Genomic DNA, 18,772 nt, shown 5'->3' on the forward strand with positions numbered 1-18,772 from the left:
TGCACAGAGATGAGGACCCAACACAGCCATAAATAGATAAATAAATAAATAAAATAAACCCAAAGTTTAAAAAAAAAAAAAGATGCAATTCACATTCATAAAATCCAAAATCTTCTAATGGACAACAAGAACGTACACAATCAGGTCCATTCCTATTTCAGACCTTGTATCGTGTCATTCTCCATTCACTTGTTTCTCCTCTGGGCTACTGGCTGTTATCCATGACAAGCATCCTCTTATCTCAAGGCATGTAGAGTTACTGTTCCCTCAGCCTTAAATATTCTTCTCACCTCTCTTTGTGGATTTCTCCAACACTGCATTCAAGTATTGCCTTTTTAGATAGCACTTCCCTGACAATCCTGGTTAAAATGGTATCTCTCAGCCTGAAATATATGTATTTTTACTGTAACCCCAACCAAAAAATAAGCTCTAAGAGAACAGGACCTTTGTTTTATTAACTGCTAAATTATCATTGTTGGAACACAGTCGGTGCTTAAAAATATTAACTAAATAGATCTAATGCCAATTTGGCAGGATTCTATTACCTTTGCTCGACCTAACCACCATATTCCTTTTTCCTGCCATGAAAATACATTTTGATACATTAGTTACTTCTCTTATTTGCCCTAAAGAGGTGATCTATACAACTGACAGAGAGGTAACTGGAATGGAGACTCAACCAACTTTAGCAAGGTAAGGATTGTGCAAGAGATCCCTCTATAACCTCTGTCAAATGCATAGTTCTGGACACAAAGTAGACAGTAAGTGAACATGTGTTAAATGATTGATAATCATATTCCATTTATATCATTTTACTTTATTTTGCCACTAATACCACTACTAACAATAATTATTATTGACATTTCCTGACAATCTACTATGACAGAATTCACTAAATTTCCCTCAATATTCATTTTATTCTTTATTTTAGTTATAAAACCCCCAAGTTTTAGCTGTACATATGACCACTCAGCTTGAATTTATATTTCTTAGTCTTTCTTGTTGATATTGTGGACATGTGCCTGAATTTTGACCAAAGAGATGCAAGAGGAATCTAAGTGCTCACATTCTGGGCCATTTTTTAAAAGCCATTGCTTCTCTTCTGGTACTCCTTCTCCTCTTCTCATGGACTGGATCCTGGAATTAATTGTAGGGCTGGATATTTTCTGTTTGCCCCTCTAAAGCCACCACTCATTTTTTCTGTGCCCTGGGAAATTGGTTCTTATGGATTCCCAGGTGCTCTGATTCCCAATTGGGTTTGGTCAACGGAAGACTGGTTGGTGGAAGGAGAAATTTATTCTTTCATCTCTCTCTGTCCAGATGTTGTGTTCTTTTCCTCAAGACCACCTTCACCTGTGGTTATCCTTTCTGCGTTTTAGAAGTAGTTCTCTCATTTCCTCTTCAGGTCTAGGCAGGATGATAGCTACTTTATCTTTGAGTTCATTTAAACCTACCTATACCTTTGTAACTAGCTCCTTTATTAAACTCTTCTCATTTTTAGCTTGAGTGTAATGTCTCCCCCGCCCCCACCTGCAACATTACTTTCTGAGACCTGGATTGATATAGTAAACAGTGCAAAGAGTTGTATCAGGAAACAGACCCTTAAGTAAGTATGTTTATGGGAAAGGTTTGCTCACATATATGGCATCTTCCTTGCTGGGAAAAAGAGGATACAGATAAAAGCATCTATGGATAAGGTAGCTATGGTACTTCGGTCGCTCAGGAGATCACAGTAAATGTAAGAATTGTGGGGTAAGCTGGTTCCTTCTGTTGTCCCTAAAAATGATACGTAGGAAAAAAACACCAAAATGATGACCTTGGATGTTTAACTCATACTATGGATGCAAAGTTAGCAAATCTTTGTGGGGAAGATAAGACTGAGGGTCAGACCCAGAGGCTGATTTCATAGGCTGCAGAACTGTAGCACCAATTAAATGTTCATTCCCACCAGGTAAGGTGATGCTAAGGTAAGGGGAGTGATGGGGAAAGACTGAAACCCTGATATTGGGTATTTGATACTTGAAGCTAAGAAACTGAACTCTCAATTATTTAGAATCTCCTTTTCTGTTGGAAGTAGTCTCCCCTTTGTCTGAGGGAACTAGATTTTTCCTACCTGAAAAATATTTAAATTACTGTATATTGGGCAGTTGCCTTCTAAGAGGATTCTCTCCAGCACCCACCTGATAACTCCTCATTTTCCTCCAAGCTCATAATAAGTTATTTTCTAGCCTATTGCCAATATAAAAGCATAAGACTTGGCAGAAAATAGCCTATATACTGGAAAAGTTACATGACATTGTCAAAGCTGATCAACAAGAACCTGACAATCATAATGAAATTGTGTTCTGAAGGTGTTAGAAAAGGCATACAAAATATATAAGACCTATCAACCTGAATTTATTGACACGGGCACACTTACTCAGTGTTCTGGATTTAAGATGTTGGCTTGAGCCCTGGGGAGTGGCACTTATATTCTGTGAGGGGGTTAACTGCTTCACCTAAAGTCAATGAGGATGAAATACCAGCCCTGTTCTGACATATTCTAGAAGAAGGAGTACACGGGCTCAAGCATGAGAATACTGAAGTGGATCTATTATGTATAAGCTCTTAAGTTAGTCTTAAGCCATATCCACTGGAATGGTTTAATCCAGGAGGGCATTCTCTTTGTCACAGCAGTAAAATATGCCTTAGTGACAGAGGCACCAGTATCTTTGAGAGATTTAGGGTAGCTCTTCTCTCTAGGCTAGAAATGAAAAAGAGAAATACCACAACTAATTTAGGTTCTTGATCCAAATGAGAAGAATGAGATCATAGTAGGTAGAGGTCATTTTACGTCACTTAAAATCAGAGACAAGCTGGTCACAGGTATAGAATGGTAGCAATTAGTAACAGGGGTGGCATAGAATTCAGTGTGTTGATTGACTGGGTCTTTTTAATAGCTAATCCATCCCAAATTTCCTAGGAATGAAATTGATAAGCAAATCTATAAAGGCAAGACCAATGGATACTGAAGGAATAAAGCTTTGTGTTATTCAGTCCTATAAAGAATCCAGTCCAGCCAAGGTATTGCCAGAAGGCAACCGGAAGGTGGAAAGAGGAGAGGGGCCAGTAGCAGTTACGACTTATATTAGTTCATTGTTCATGTTCCCTTCTTTTTCTCATATGACAAGTGCAGATAGTAACTGAAGTTAGTTGTCAGATCAGAGTGTGATTGAATGGACATCGCTCTGTGCTTATACAATAGCTGATGGGACTTAGTATGTTGTCTGTTTGGGGAACATATATTTTTTCTTCAGGATAAATGACGAAAAATGGTTTCTGATGGAAAAAAGTCATGAACCGTGCATGTTATTTTTTTCTTCTTGCCCCTTTGTTACACTGTGTGCTCTGGGAGCCTGATGTTATGAACAGCATCCACAGGCTCACTTGTCCTCAGGATCAGGGTTTGGAATGTGTCTTCCAGGGCTGATCAGAGGGTAAGAAGAGAACAAGGTCAGGTATTTATTCCCCTGCTTCTGCCCATTCCAGGACTGCTGTAGTTGCTGCTACATTCCACTGAAAATCACAGGTCTTGTTGGATGGCTCTCTCCCACAGATTCTGGTAATTTCTCCCTCTTCTTGTCCCTTCAAGCAAGATGCCAGAGGCTGTGCTGTGGTCTCCTTTTACCTGTTACACCAAACCTTTTTGGTTCCTCTCCCCCTGTCCTGCTGCTGTAAATTGTCCCTTTATTACGCTCACTTCAAATAGGCCAATGGACTGTGTCATGTGTTTCTTGCTGGGACTCTGGTTGACATACTGTGAGTCAGCTTTGAACATTCAGTCAACACAACAACTAAGGGCAGCAAAGCAGCAAGATCAAAGGAAGCTGGGTCTGTCCTTGAATTTCCTGCTGAGCTGAGCTGCCTACTCTCCCCGGGCCCCTGCTCTCCAGACTGTCATAAAATAGAAATATGTTGTCATCTGTTTGAAGCACTGCATTTTTTATATCTTTGTCATGACGGCGTAGCCTGTGCTTTAATTAATAGACCTACTGCATGCCCAGCACTGAACCAAGGGATTAACACAGAATTGCTCATGTAATTTTTCTAAAACTCCTAGGAGGTTACCATTATTAATCACATTTTATAAAGGAGAAAATTGAGCTTCACAAGCACTGAGTAATTTGTCCAAGTTCACAGAGCTAAGGGACAGATTTGGGAATTGACCTGAAATCTATCTTATTCCAAATGTGTAGTCTTCCTACTGTAGTTCACCATCTCCTTAAATAGGTTTGCTTTGCCCCTTCCAGGTTCCAGGCCCTGTAGCTTCTTTAGAACTTACCTAATCTACACTGTTCTCTCATCTTCCCCCAATCTGGGGAATGCTGTGCTCAGACAGAACGTTCTGCAAGCATAGGATCTAAGAAATAATCATTAAGCCTGCCCCCAACCCCACAATTAATCTATCAATGTTTTGTGTAATACTGATCAAAAATAGAAAGGATATTTGAGGTCCTCATGAAATGTACTTCCTCCTCTATAAAGCAGAGTCAATAGTGATAACACAAGCTGCAACTAGATAAAGACACTTATCAAGGATCCACATCTTTTACCTGAACAAATGTGGAAGAAAAAAAAAAAAATGAGATTCTGTTAACTTTAACAAAGGCTTTTAAGCTGCCACAAAGACCCTAATCCTTGAAATGTTTGACAGGAAAAAGATGGATGCTGGCAAAATTATTTGCTTTACATTACAAGGGCAACATTATCACACGCTTTTCAATAAGTACAGGCTCAGGTCACTGAAAAGTCTCATAAACGTAAAATTATAAAGCTTCAATTCAACTTTTCATGTTCTCTTTCCTCTTATTCTCTGTCCTCTTCTTTTCCATATCCTGTTATCAAGTGTATTTCAAAAATATCTCCAAATACTGCACATGGTCCTGGAACCATTGAGAATATTGATATAGTGACACCTTTAGGATTTGTGGAGCTGTCATGTCAAATCTGGTGAGCAGAGATGCAAGCATGAATGCAGTTATACTTTTTAGCAATTATATAAAAATGGTTAAGCTAGAATTAGAAATAATTAACCAGGTTCTACCCTTATGCTTTCTATGACATCACACTGGAAGTTTCTGAGAGATGTTTGAAGACAGGAATGTGGCTTATAGAATAGAAGGCTCAGGGGTTTCAAAAATCGGGGAACTACCAGGAGACCATAGATCTGTTGAATATAAGACATTATTCTTATACCTCAATTTATACTTTATTTATTGAAATAATACATTTTAGTAACTCCACCTGTCTGTAGACTACATTATGAGAATGGGCACTGGATGTTATTAGAAAGGCTAGATTCTGACCCCAGCTCTATCGCAAATGGACTTTGTGACCTCTATTGATATCATTCTTCATAGCCAAAAAGGGAAATAGTTCTTGTTCAAAAATCACTGCAACAGACTATTCTGCATATTGACAAGTGATTTGTAAGGGAAAGGTTGAAGGAAAATGCATAAACTTCAAGTGTATGCTAAATTTTCTTTTCAATTTGTGTTTAGTTTCCTTGTGATTTAGTTTTTGGGATTTGGAAGTATCTTTGATTTTCTTTGATTGGGATTTATTTTCAGCTTTGTGGAGGTATGATTGACACATAAAAATTGTATGTATTTAGGTTGTGTGACATGATTGTTTAAGGTATACAATGTGATGATTTAACATACATATACATTGTGAAATTGCTCACCACAATCAAGTCCATTAACACATTCATCACCTCACACAGTTACCATTTGTGTGTGTGTGTGAGATAAGAACCAATTTTAAAGTATCAAAACTGCTACCTCTCTTCACTGTCAGTTTTCCTCCTGTTCCCTTCCTCAGGTGGCAAGAATTGTGTGGGACAGTGGAGTTTATATGACTCTAAGTTTTCCATTAAACAGTTAGTGATTTTCTTTTACCACAATTTAGGAAGCAAGATGATTCTCCTTTTGGATTTTCTGCTTTTCAGGAAGTTTCCTTCTTCCCTCAGGGCTTACAGAGCCATCTTTTAAACTTCAGAAGTCTTAACTTCAGTGCAAAGATTAAAAAGAAGGATGGAATGTCAGAGCTTCTCAAAATAAACAACATTCTTCCAACTGTGAAGGCTGTCTTAATCCAAGATAAAACAGCCATAGATGGAATAAATAGCTTTACATTTATTAAAACTGTAGAAACATATTGGTTATAAACTACAGCCTATAATGTAGCCCCTTTTAAGGTAAAACTACATACTTAGATAGTCTTTATTTAGTATTTCACCAGCATTGTATTATGTATTCAAAGGCTATACTCAGAGGGATGCTTGTTATTCCCATTTTAAAATAAATCTGAAATTTCTTCAGCATTTTCATCATATATGTTCTTATCCCTAAAATGAATACCTCAAAAAAGATCAAACAGAAGCAGTGAAGGACCACTGATAGTCTTGAATTAATTCTCTTACGAGGGAAATAAAAAGATACTATTTTAGTTTCCCAAGATATTGGATATTTCTTTTTTGTTTAAAATTACGTATCTGTTAGACTTGGTGTTACCCCTGAAGTAATTCCAAGTAATGACTTTTCTGTTGCTTTTGTTTTTGAGATAACCTGTATTTGAAGGGCTCTGTTGCCAGGCGGACCCCTTCCAGGGCCTGAGAATGAGCTCTTGTTAACACTCCCTCTGGGGGAATTAGGAGAACATCGAGGGGGTCTTCCATCCCAGCCTTTGCCAAAAGGACATTGAAGCGGCATTTATCAGGGTCTCTGAGCTTATATTTTCTCCTTTTCTTGGGGTCTTGGTAGAGGGCCATGAAGGCTTGAACACAGGGAATCTCATCTTCCTTGCCCTCATGTTTACAATATAAACCAAGCTGCAAAATGGTGCTAAGTCCTAATGACCCCGAGGGGGCCCATTTTTCCCCATCCCCCAAGGGGTACATAGGCCAGTCCTGAGTGCAATATCTGATAAGTTCTTTCCCTTTCAATCTGTCCAGCTGGCACCCCTTCCAGTGAATCAAAAGACAAGCCAGTGGGGTGTCCAAAGGGAAACTAGGCTTGTTTCCCATTGGAACCGGCGGCATAGTCTGTGTCCTATTATCAGGGGACCAGTGCCGGGGTGGATGCTCCTATTTGTGACTCTGGAGAGGCTGTAAGCTCTCTGCCGGTCCCAGGGTGCCTGATTGTATATGCGCAGTATATAGAAAATGCTCAGTATAAGCACAATCAGAGGGGCCGCAGGGCTGGTTCCAACAGGTGAGTTCACTCCTAGACAGACGTCTACGGTTTTAATTTTCACCCAAGACCAGGTCCAACTGTATCGAACCCCGTCAACCACTTCCACCCGGACGCACTGGGTCAAATGGACAACTCAATGACCGAATGTACAGAAACAGGGAGCTTGACTGAGGTTTTCTGTCGCCGGATTATGCCCCCAGGAACAGAATGCACAATTAACGGGGAGGAAAGATTTCAGTCTCTCACGAAACCTCCTACGAAGACTCAGAACTTCAGATCCAAGTACTGACAGGCAGAGTAAATGGAAAACTCTCGGGTTTTCAAAGATTTCAAAGGGAGAAAAGGGGGCCAGGTTGAAAGAAGAGGGGAAGGAGAAGGGACAAAAGGGGTGGCCTTAGAGGCAGCTCCCGCCCCCTGCAGACACTCAGGCGTTACAGGACTCTTCTCTAGGGTCACTGGGAGGGAGGATGGAACTCGGTCCCCACAGAAATCAGCTCCAGTTCTCCGCCAACGGGAGGTGATGAGGCGCCAGGCCCCAGATAACTGAGGCCCTTCAACCAGACTCCTGTGTCTGGGAACAGGATGGAAGCGAGGAGGGTAGGAAAGAGGCTGGGGGTGAAGAGAGGAAAGGGAGAAGGAGGGGACAAGAGGTCAGCAAAGTCTCTTGTTCCTTACCCGGTCAGGGCGCTACGGTCACTTGTTCGTGTCAGGAGGAGACCGGGGACAAAAGGGTCCCGGGAGCGGCCGCTGGGGCTGGTCCGCCGGCAGGTGACCTGGTCCCTGAGCACCCAGAGGTGGGGATGTCAGTCGTGGAGTAGGGGTCCTCCCTGGGGTGCCAAAGATGTTGGGGGAGAACCCCTTCCAGAGCCCGAGAGTAGGCTCATGTCCTAAAAGGGAAAATGAACTGTCCGAGCAGACGTACGTGCCGACAGAGCAGAAGACGTGATTGCAAGCGGCACCGGCGCTGAGAGCAGCCGCGTAATGGACCCCGGGAAAGACGCTCTGCCTCGTGGCTCAGTCTCAGGGGCTACGGACGGGGGTTCGTTTCCGGGCTGTCTCCGGCCAGTCATCTTCCTCGCGCCACTTTTCGTTCCACTCAGGGCCCTTCCGGGTGGCGTGCGCATCTCTCAGCCAAGATGGATTCCGCAGCAAGGGTTTCTGGGAGGTTGTCTGGCCTCTCCTCCCTCTTTCCGGCCCCTCCCGAATTTGCGATCGGTTTTGTGGCGGCTTGTTTGTTCCGTGTTCCTTATCGGGAGCTCCTGGTGTGAGACAACTTAGGTAAGTGGGAATTTTCATGCCTGTCCAGGACGCGCTGTTTCTGTCAATGGTCCCCTAACAGCGCTGACCTGAGAATCAAGAGACTAGTTATTGGTCTTTTACAAACTGTTATGAGTATTCATAGTGCCTCCAAAAAATAAGCAAGTAACTTTTTTTTTTTTTTTGATTTCTCCACCACAGGTAATATCATAAATGAAATGAAAATATAATTCTAACAGCAGGTATGGTTAAGAAACCCATGGCAGATCATCTCAAAATAGAAATACAAAGTTAAATTGTTTTAGTGTTTCATCTAAATGAAGGACATTTTCAGAATTAATAAATTTTTGTTTTAAAATGTGAAAGGTTTTTACCCGTTTCGACTGAACAAAGACATGAACAAATCATCCAACATTATATCCATAAGTTATATATTTGAATATTAATACACTTCTAATACAGTCATTATAAATTTTCTTGGCATTCTAGCATCAATCACGAGATATACCTTAAAATAAATGCAGTTTAATAATTTTTGCCAAGCTTGTTGAGAACGTGTAGATGTTGTATTAATTATCTATTAATAACTAGATGAAATTCATGGCTTAAACAACAGTATTTATTCCCTCGTAATTTCTGTGGGTCAGGAATTTGTGCTTAACTGGGTGCTCTGGGTCTCTTTCGTGACTGCAGTCAAAATGTTGGCTCGTGTTGTAGGCAAGTCAAGTCTTGACTAGGGAAGGACCTGCGTCCAAGCTCACTCAGGTAGACAGGATTCTGTTCCTTGTGTGCTGGTGAGCTCAGGTCTTCAGTTCCTTGCTGGCTGTGGGCTGGAGTCCCTCCTCAATTCATTGCCACATGGGCCTCTCCACAGGGGCAGCTCACAACATGACAGCTGGCTTCATCAAATTAGGCAAACAAGAAGCACCAGAGAGCGTTTGCAAGTGAGATGGAAGTCCCAATCATCTATTGTTACCTAATCTCAGAAGTGGCATCCCATCACTTTTGCCATATTCTGTTTGTTAGAAACAGGTCACTAGGTCCAGCTCACATTCAAGAGGAGGAGGTTACACAAAGATGTGAGTACCAGGCAGAGAATTCAGTAGCTGCTGATGACACAGAAGTTATGACGCTTGAGCAGGTTTTTCACGGGTTGTAAATTTAAAATCACAACACACTTTGGGTCTACATTATACCAATCTTTTTGACAGAAATAAAAATTAGTTAAATAATTGAGATGTTGCCAAATTAGCTGAACCATAACCTGGTGAAAACTTCTAACAAATTGACTATTTCTCCTTTTACTATGGGATAGTTGGTAATTAACTTCAAACATAGTGATGGGTGAACAGTAAGGTAGGGCAGGATTACTGAATTCCTGTCTGAAATAAAAGCTATACGATTGCAAGTGCCTCAGGTTGGAGGCACCTGATTGAGGAAGACATTCACGCAGCCAATGCCTATATTCTGTTTTTTAAATTTTAATTAATTAATTCATTTATTTATTTATTTTTGGCTGCGTTGGGTTTTCATTGCTGTGCGCGGGCTTTCTCTAGTTGCAGCGAGCGGGGGCTACTCTTTTTTGCAGTGCGCGGACTTCTCATTGCAGTGGCTTTTCTTGTTGCGGAGCACGGGCGCTAGGCACACAGACTTCAGTAGTTGTGGCACGGGCTCAGTAGTTGTGGCTCGCAGGCTCTAGAATGCAGGCTCAGTAGTTGTGGTGCATGGGCTTAGTTGCTCCGCGCGTGTGGGACCTTCCTGGACCAGGGCTCGAACGCATGTCCCCTGCATTGGCAGACAGATTCTTAACCACTGCGCCACCAGGGAAGTCCCCCATATTCTTTGATAATACTCACTTGATATATCTGGGATGAGTCTTTTTATTTGTTCCTAGGTTATATATTGAGAGGATAATTTTCTTATTTGCCTCCTTTATGTAAATGTATAAGGAATTGAACTTGTCATTCAACTCCTAGGTAGGAATCGTTGCTGTAATAAATTTGAAGTGATCATTCAACTAAGATTTATTGCTTCCTTTATAATTGTTATGTATCACACGAGATGTTAAATTTTACATACTCTATGTTAACATCATACAATATCATATATCATTATATATATAATGACCTATGCATTTGTAGTCCATTGTCATCAATAATATTTTTGTGGTAATTCATTCATTTTTGGCCTATAAGTGGGATAATTAACATATTAAATAGTAAATCCCTTTATTTACCAATCTTGATCTTATTTCTTTTGCTACTAGTTTCCTTTAAATGAATTCCAAATCGATTTTACCTAAATTTGCTCAATGATTTATGTGTTGATGCTAAGTAAGTTTACTTTTTTTCCTACTCTGAATTATTTAATTAGCTAAGAAATTAATTATGGAGAAGTCAGTGAGGCTAACATTAAACATTAACATTAAACATTAGTAACATTTAGGGTTACTGACTATCAAAGGAAAAGTTAGCTGGTGAACGATGATTTAAATTGCTTGCTTACGCAGCGCTCGTACACTTCCTGTTGGAATAACAGGTGATGTTAGAAGACTGCACAAAAACTCTAATGTATGACATGGTGACTTTAGTTAATAATACTGTATTGCATTCTTGCAGTTTGCTAAGAGAATAGATCTTGTGTTCTCACCACCCGCCGCATGTACACACACAAAGGTAACTATGTGAGGTGATGAATGTGTAAATCAGCTTGATTGTGGCAAGCATTTCTCAGTATATACGTATATAAAATCAAACTGTATACCTTAAATATATACATTTTTTTGTCAATTATACCTTAATAAACCTGGTGGAAGAAAAAACTCAGACTCTCAAGAAAGTACCTACATACTTATGAATCAGTAATGTTTTTATTATATTATTAATTTATTTTGCTAACATTGTCCTGAAAAATAAAAGGAACCATATTTGTTTCTTATTTCCCATTTTTTTAGACCTTACACTTACTTAAAATGACATGATTTTTAACAAATTCTGTAATAACATTATAAATTAATTAAACAATTTTGGTCAAATAAAAAATAAAATCAGTATATTGCCATGATAGAAATGATTTCAGTAGAATAATCATTTCTCACTGGAAAAATTTCCCCAACCCTGACACATTTCTCAAGGCTTCTTAGGTTCTGATTTTGTACTTAATGTTCTAGTACTGTCACTTTTTTGTCTGTACATATGTAAGGTGGAAAATTACAGCCTTGGTTTTCAATACGCCAGGTATATTGCACTTGTAGTCAAGTGTATTAAGTTCCCACTGAGAGAAGAACACTATTTTAGGTAGTCAGTCTTCTTATTCATAAAGTTAGAGAAAAAATTTTTTCTAAGAAGCTCATGTAGATCTTAAAAATAGAAATAAAATTTTATATATATATATATATATTCAGATCTGAAAATATTACTTCCATTTTATAAAAAAGTCTGTAATTCTGAGGTTGAATGACTGTATAATTAACAAAAAATTAAGGTACTAACTTTAACTATATATATATGTAAAATGTTTGTTTAAATGTGCTTAAGTTACAAAAACATGAGAACTTTGAGCAATGATGCAATAGCTTACTGTAAGATTTATATTTAACAATCTATAAAAGTGAATTGAGAGTGAAGTTTGAATAAACTTTTGGTAATGTCGACAGAGAAATGTTCACAGACTCCTTTGCAGATAATAATTATTAAAAATGGCTAAATATTGTTTAACGCATCAAAAAGCAGAAATAAGAAAGTAGAAAGTTTGTTTAAGAAAAAAAAAACCCTGCAGTTGGAAGGGACAAGAATCTAGATTTGAAATTTTCTGACCTAAGTGTGCTATTTACCACCGACGGCTTTAGAGGCCGTTAGCCTTGTCGTTTAATTTGAAAAAAAAGAAAAACAAAAAACTGAGCTCAAGGCTGGTAGATCAGCTGAAAATAGAGAGGGATTTTTTCTTTTCCTGGTAGCCGGAGGACTACAGAAGTAAGACTCAGAGTATAAATATGAAATTCTGCCCATATCATTGGCTGAAGCTAAACTATGTATGTGCAGGAAAAATGATAGGGAGTCTGGTGAAGTAGACAGAAACTGGAATATAATCTATTATTGAAAAATAGAGCTGCACCCGGCAAGATTTGTAAATTTTCTGCTTAATAGAGTGTAGCTTAGCAGAGAGTTAAAGTCTTATATGCTTGAATTGTCAGAGGATATAGTGCAAGGCCAGCAAAGCAGCTGGAAATTAATTGGACATTCCTAGAAGGAAAAAAACAAAGAGAGAGCAGTCTCACATGTCTGAATATAATCTCTGCTCCAATCCTTGGCTGACCACCAAACTAAACAAGGCCCAGGCTAAAAATACAATAGCAGGAAGACATTAGAAGAAAGAGGAGGTATTAGATACTGAATCCCACTGGAGAGACAGAGGTTTTAGATAACATCTAGGTGAGTTAACTGCTACTAGAATAAGAAAGCATCAATGAATAAAACAAGAATAATGTAGAATAATACAAGAAATTTACAGTCACAACAAATTATTGTCAACAATGTCCAATGTTCTTCCAAGAATTCCTAGACATGCAAATAAAGAGGAACATGTAGAACCAGTTTCGGGTTGGTTAGACAAGCTGCTTGATTTACAAGGCTACCGTTACATGCTTTTATATTCCCTATGTACTGAAACTGGAACGGTGGGTCCAGAACTAGGTCTTGGGTGAGGTTAACATAACATTTATGAATGTAAAAAACAAAAAATAATTTTGACAGATGATGCCCCAGCGGAAGCTGCTCAAGGGGATACTCTTATTCTAGTCAGGCAAATCAGACTTGAGGGTTGTATTAAGAAGGAAGAAAAATAGGGAAGAAATTGGAATTGAGATTATACTCTAAGCAAAGTTAAAAGCTTTAATTTATCTTTGGGATGAAAATGGGGAGTGGTGATAGCAATGGTAAATAATATTAGAGAATTTTATATAAATAGCATTTTTATGGTGCATATGATAATATTTTAGAAAACTTTGGATGATCAGTATGGTTTGGAAGACAAGAGATATTTAACTTTGGCTATATTACAAGTGTTCTTTCTGTAAAATAATGAGATGTATAAAATGTCACTACGTTTTTCCTTGGAGCATGGACAGTAGGTAGGCCTTAGACACAAACTGCTTACTCTTCAGTGCTTTGATTAAAGAAAATTATAACTGGATGTCCTCACTGCCAAACATTTCTGCCTGAGACCAGGATGAAGAACGATGGGGTCAGGTCAGTTGTCCCTCAGAAGCAGTTATCAGATCTTGCCAATGGAGCTCTTTGGCTGCCCCTCCCAAAACTGCAGGATCTCAGATGCACAAACAATCAAAACAACAGAAAAAACCTCACCCACAGGGAAATTAGAAATCAGTGCAGGCAATTAGTTCTTGATTTTATCCTGTGGAAAACTTCTTTTACCATGGAGAAAACACCTGGACACAGTTCAGCACTGATGTGCTTGCCACTCTTAGCCATTCTGTCTAGTAGTTGGGGTAAACTTCCATGGCCATTTAACTTTGGTTAACCTGTGTGTCCTGCTTTGTCCAATGGGATGTGAGTGATGGTGAAGTATATATACGTCTTAGCAGAAGCTTGATATTTTCCCAAGGTTTAGAAGCTCTGTGAGTCTTGTTTCCTCCTCCTTCTAATCCCTATCTCAGCTTTTTTTCTACCATGAGAATGACCACAGCTGCCCACAGCCCCATATAAAGGGAGCAAGACTTAAATGTTTGTTGAGGCAAGCCTTAAGATTTGAGGACTGTTTGTTGCCGCCGTAAAGGTTCAGGACAGCATGGTTTTTGCTGGATCTCCTTCACATTGTGTCATATTTTCATTTCACTGTTCTTGCAAAGTTTGATTATTTGGATCTTGAGAAAGAGAAAAGAAAGCATGGAAAAATATTGAAAACATACTCCAAGTTCTAAGGAAAATAAGGAGAAATAGACTTGGAAGCATTAAATCACTCACAGCAAAATTGTATTTGGGTAGAAATTGGCAGACATCTTTGCACTTACTCTGCTACATCAGGTAAGCTCACATGTAAGGCAACCTGCTTTCTCTGTCCCTCTGATCCTCCCTGACCAGCACAGGTCCCAAATTAGTCCATCCCTGGTATCAATCAAAACTCCCACAAAGGGCTCCTGTCCTGCAGATTTGTTCCTAGGATCGCTCTCTTTTTTTGTCTCAGTCTCTCTGTCTCCATCTCTCTTTCTCTTTCTATCTCTCTCTTCCCCTCCTTCCAACATTAAGACTTCAGAAAGTCCTCTTGCTGGTGTGTCCTTCTCACTCCCTTAGCATATGTCTGAGTGACTCACAAAAGTGTGAATTAGCTGTGATCACGGGCTCAAGTGCAGTGTGTTTTGACACTATTCTTTCAAAGCGGAGGGAACAGCAGCCGGTCTGACATAACAGGATGCTAGACTTCTTTTCCTCTCCTTCCCTTCCCGTCCTCCACCAGAACCCGTTCCTATATCGTGGGCCAAGGTATCATAGAGACCACCAGGAACATATGAGTGAAACAAACGGTTACCGCAATGGGAAGCCTGCGCACCACAGCGAAGAGCAGCCCCCGCTCACCGCAACTAGAGAAAGCTCGTGCACAGCAACGAAGACCCAATGCAGCCAAAAATAAAGTAGATAAATTTATATATATATAAAAAGAAACCAGTGTCTTCTATTCTGAATGTGTTTGTGAGTGTGTGTATGTGTCTTTGGGTGTGTGTGTGTCTGTACAGGAGGTACTAATGTGGTTATGGCACTAGAATCAAACAGCCTGAATTCAGTTCTGGGCTCCATGATTCCCACCTGTTGGAGTGAGCATGTGTTATCCAATGTCCCTCTTTCATTCTCCTCATCTGAAAAAACTGAAAAGAGTAATGTTATATAGACTGTTCAGATTTTTGCTGATTAAATAAGTATCAATTCATGGAAAGCAGTTAAACAGAAACAAGTACAACATAAACATTATATAGGTAGTATTATTTTAATAACTATGTTGAGAACTTTTCCTGTCTCTTGGAAAAGTTATCTGGGGTCATAGAATCACCATGCAGCTGGTACCAGCACAGTTAATACAGTCACATAATAGAGCCACCACTTATCAATATTTTGGGAGGACACAAAGTCACCCATAGAAAGCCATGGAATGGGTACCATACTGTATTGCAGGGAAACATTGATCAGGTTGTTTAGGCTACATCTTGTCTAGCCAAAAATTATAGTCATAGCATCCCCTTCAATTCAATTTACCAAGACAAAAATCTACCTGGAGTATTCAGTCAGTATTCTACTCAGTGTAAAGAAGATACATTTGGCTAGAGTATCCTCTGTTTGCAAAATATTTCTCAGGAACCTGCAGGAGTTGACCCTGATTCAAGACTTCAAGGTCATAGCTATGTCATCATTAAAGACACAAGAAACAGTTATGAATCTTCCTGTCTACATTATCATCCAGCCCACATTCTGTATGGGTCTTATTAAAGACTTTGTCAAGTGCATTACTGATTTGGAAATATATCATTCTAAATGCTAATGTGGGTGCAGTAAGAAAGACATTTTCATATATTACTGGTGTAAGTGAATATGGCTACAAACTTTGGAAAGTAATTTGGCAACAAGAATCAAGGGTCTTAAATTATTCAGACTGCATAAATTCCATTTCTATAAATATATTCTAAGGAAATAACTGGAGCAATTAACAACTATGTTAATAACAATATTATTTACAAAAGCAAAAACTGAGGAAAATTCAATGGTCAATAGTAGGAGCTTGCGTGAATATGTTATGGTGTAATCATAGATAAAATATTTGCAGAAATAACTCTAATAAAATAATGACATGGGAAATGCGTACAAAATAACGGTGCTTGAAAGAAACAGTCACAACCAGACAAGTATAAGGAGTCATTTTATATTTAAAATTATATATATGTAGTTCACATGATACATTCATTATCCAATACATAGAGAGGAAAAAATCTTGGGAAGGTATATAACAGTATATTAAAAGTGGTTATGTCCGAGTTTCTGAATTCTGAGTTATTTTCTTTTTTATATTTCTTTTCATTTTCCAAATTTTGGGGCATAGAGTTCATTTCTTTTCAGAAAAATGCAAGATTTTGGAACTTTGCTGAAGTTTAAATATAAAAACTACTATAGTCAGTTGGACTGTCTGTTTACCAATAATATTATAGCTTGAAATGAGGTTAATCTTCAATAACTCATTCTAATTAAATTCCTTTTGATTCTTAGTAACCCTTTCATCTATCTCTCAGTGCTTAACAACAATTCACTTGAAATAGATTACCCATTATTTTACATTAAGCTCATTGGTCTATGATTTGCAACATCCCTCCCCAATAAAAACATATTTTCATGTCTTCTAACACCTTAATTTTCTCTTAAACAAGATCACTTCCTTTTTTTAACATATCTCTTTTCTATTTTCTATAAATTATTGTTAGAAGCGCTATTACTATCTAAATAAATATCATGTGAAAGATTCCAAAATTAGAATATATATTTGCCTATTTTGCATTTTATTAGAGTTTCTCAAGGTTTCTGCATCAATCATTTGTTCTTATTCAAAATATAGTCCATCTGATATAATAAGACTAAAGAAGTCAGGCCACAAAGCATCCCAAGTAAAAACATATAATATTATTGGATGCTGCTAGGGTTCTCATCACCACCACCACCACCGCCAGAGTAAATTGGTCAAATCTGAGCAAATTGGTCATAGATAGATATAGATATAGATATATGGGTATAGGTGGATAGATATAGACATAAATATAGCTATAGATACCTATAGATATAGATGCTCTAGTACATAGTACAAACAGCTGATGAAGAAAGTCAGGTGATGCTTAAGCACAGGCATTACTATAGGTTACTGACATGTATTAGTTTGTCCAGAACATCCCCACTTCTTTTCAGGAAAATTCCCATCCCCTCTTCTATTTGAAATTGCAAAATCCATCCTCAGAGTTACCATGGGAATCTCAACAATATAGGGGCACTCAAGCTTTTGGACATAGTTGTCAAGGTTTTGAACATAGTTCAGGAGTGGGAAATTGACACAGGCTAACCCAATAACTGTCCTTCTCTGGGAAGGGCTAAGAAACAGGCTGAAAATACCATTCCAGCAAAGTTCTCTGAAGACATGTATTAAAGGAGCTGTTTATGATGGCCATTTTTCTTCTTTCTGTGAACTTCAGACCACAGCAAGCAATAAAAGTTTTTAAAAAGTGTGAAATAAACAATAAAATATATAAATAATAAAGATAGATAAAGAATAGTATGGAGAGACAAAAAACCAGAAGAAAACAAAACAAAACAAAACGAAAAACTCTTAACAGAGTTTTGTTTCTAATTTCTGATCCCAGTGGAATTTCTGTCCATATCATCTGTGAGATATACCAACACACTTATAAAAACTCATGGTTAATTGACTCTTTTATTTTACTTAATTCAACTTGGTTTTGGTTTCTATCACCTAAAGTCTGCACTTAACGATCAGTTCTGAAAATTAGTAATACTGCAGCTGATTATAGAATACATTTTCTTTGAATAAAATTCTCCGTGTCATTTCATAGAAGCTTAAGAAATGCCTCCACTTTTCATTAGTTCAAGTTTTAAATGTTAAATTTAGTTTAAAGAAAAAATATGTTAATATACAAACAAGACATAACATTTGTGTGATACATACTTGCCAATTTATCATGAGTAAAGCAGTGTTCACAACAACATTCTATATAACATCAAAAACTGGAAACAATCCAAATATCTATAAATAGCAAAGGCAGTATTACATGGACACAATGGAATATTATATAGCAATCCATACACAACCACAGCTATACACAACAATATGGGTGTATCTTTGCAAAATAAAATTAATTCAAAGAGTCTGAAAAGATTATATAGGACATGATGCACTTTTGAAAATTTTAAGAACAACTAAAACATAAACTTACATTTTAGTAATAAATATGATAAAATGAAGCCCTATAAAGTAGTGGGATAAAGGATAATCATGAGATCTAGAAGAATGCTTAACTCTGGTTTAGGAAGGCAGAGTAGAAGGCATTTCTACTTTTGCTTGTCTATCTAGTTCCATTATTCATGACTGTGTGTCTGAAAAGGGTTTTTCAGTTTAGATGACCATAAAAGCCAACATTTTATTTAGCATAGATTGGATGATATTGAACATGAACTGTGAATTGGTAATTTATGCACCAAAGACATGCTTGAGAATTACAAGCA

At 38.2% G+C, this 18,772-nt stretch overlaps 1 long non-coding RNA gene across 1 annotated transcript; it reads left to right on the forward strand.

Annotated features, from left to right (window-relative positions):
• Nucleotides 1-484: 484 nt before the first annotated feature.
• On the forward strand, nt 485-17,469 carry LOC309610654. Its single transcript, XR_014234117.1, has 2 exons — nt 485-4,229; nt 7,723-17,469. It is a non-coding gene; the product is annotated as an uncharacterized lncRNA (long non-coding RNA).
• The last annotated feature ends 1,303 nt before the right edge of the window (nt 17,470-18,772 follow it).

This window comes from Balaenoptera borealis, assembly GCF_965194805.1.
Source record: "Balaenoptera borealis genome assembly, chromosome: 14".
Lineage (NCBI taxonomy): Eukaryota > Metazoa > Chordata > Mammalia > Artiodactyla > Balaenopteridae > Balaenoptera > Balaenoptera borealis.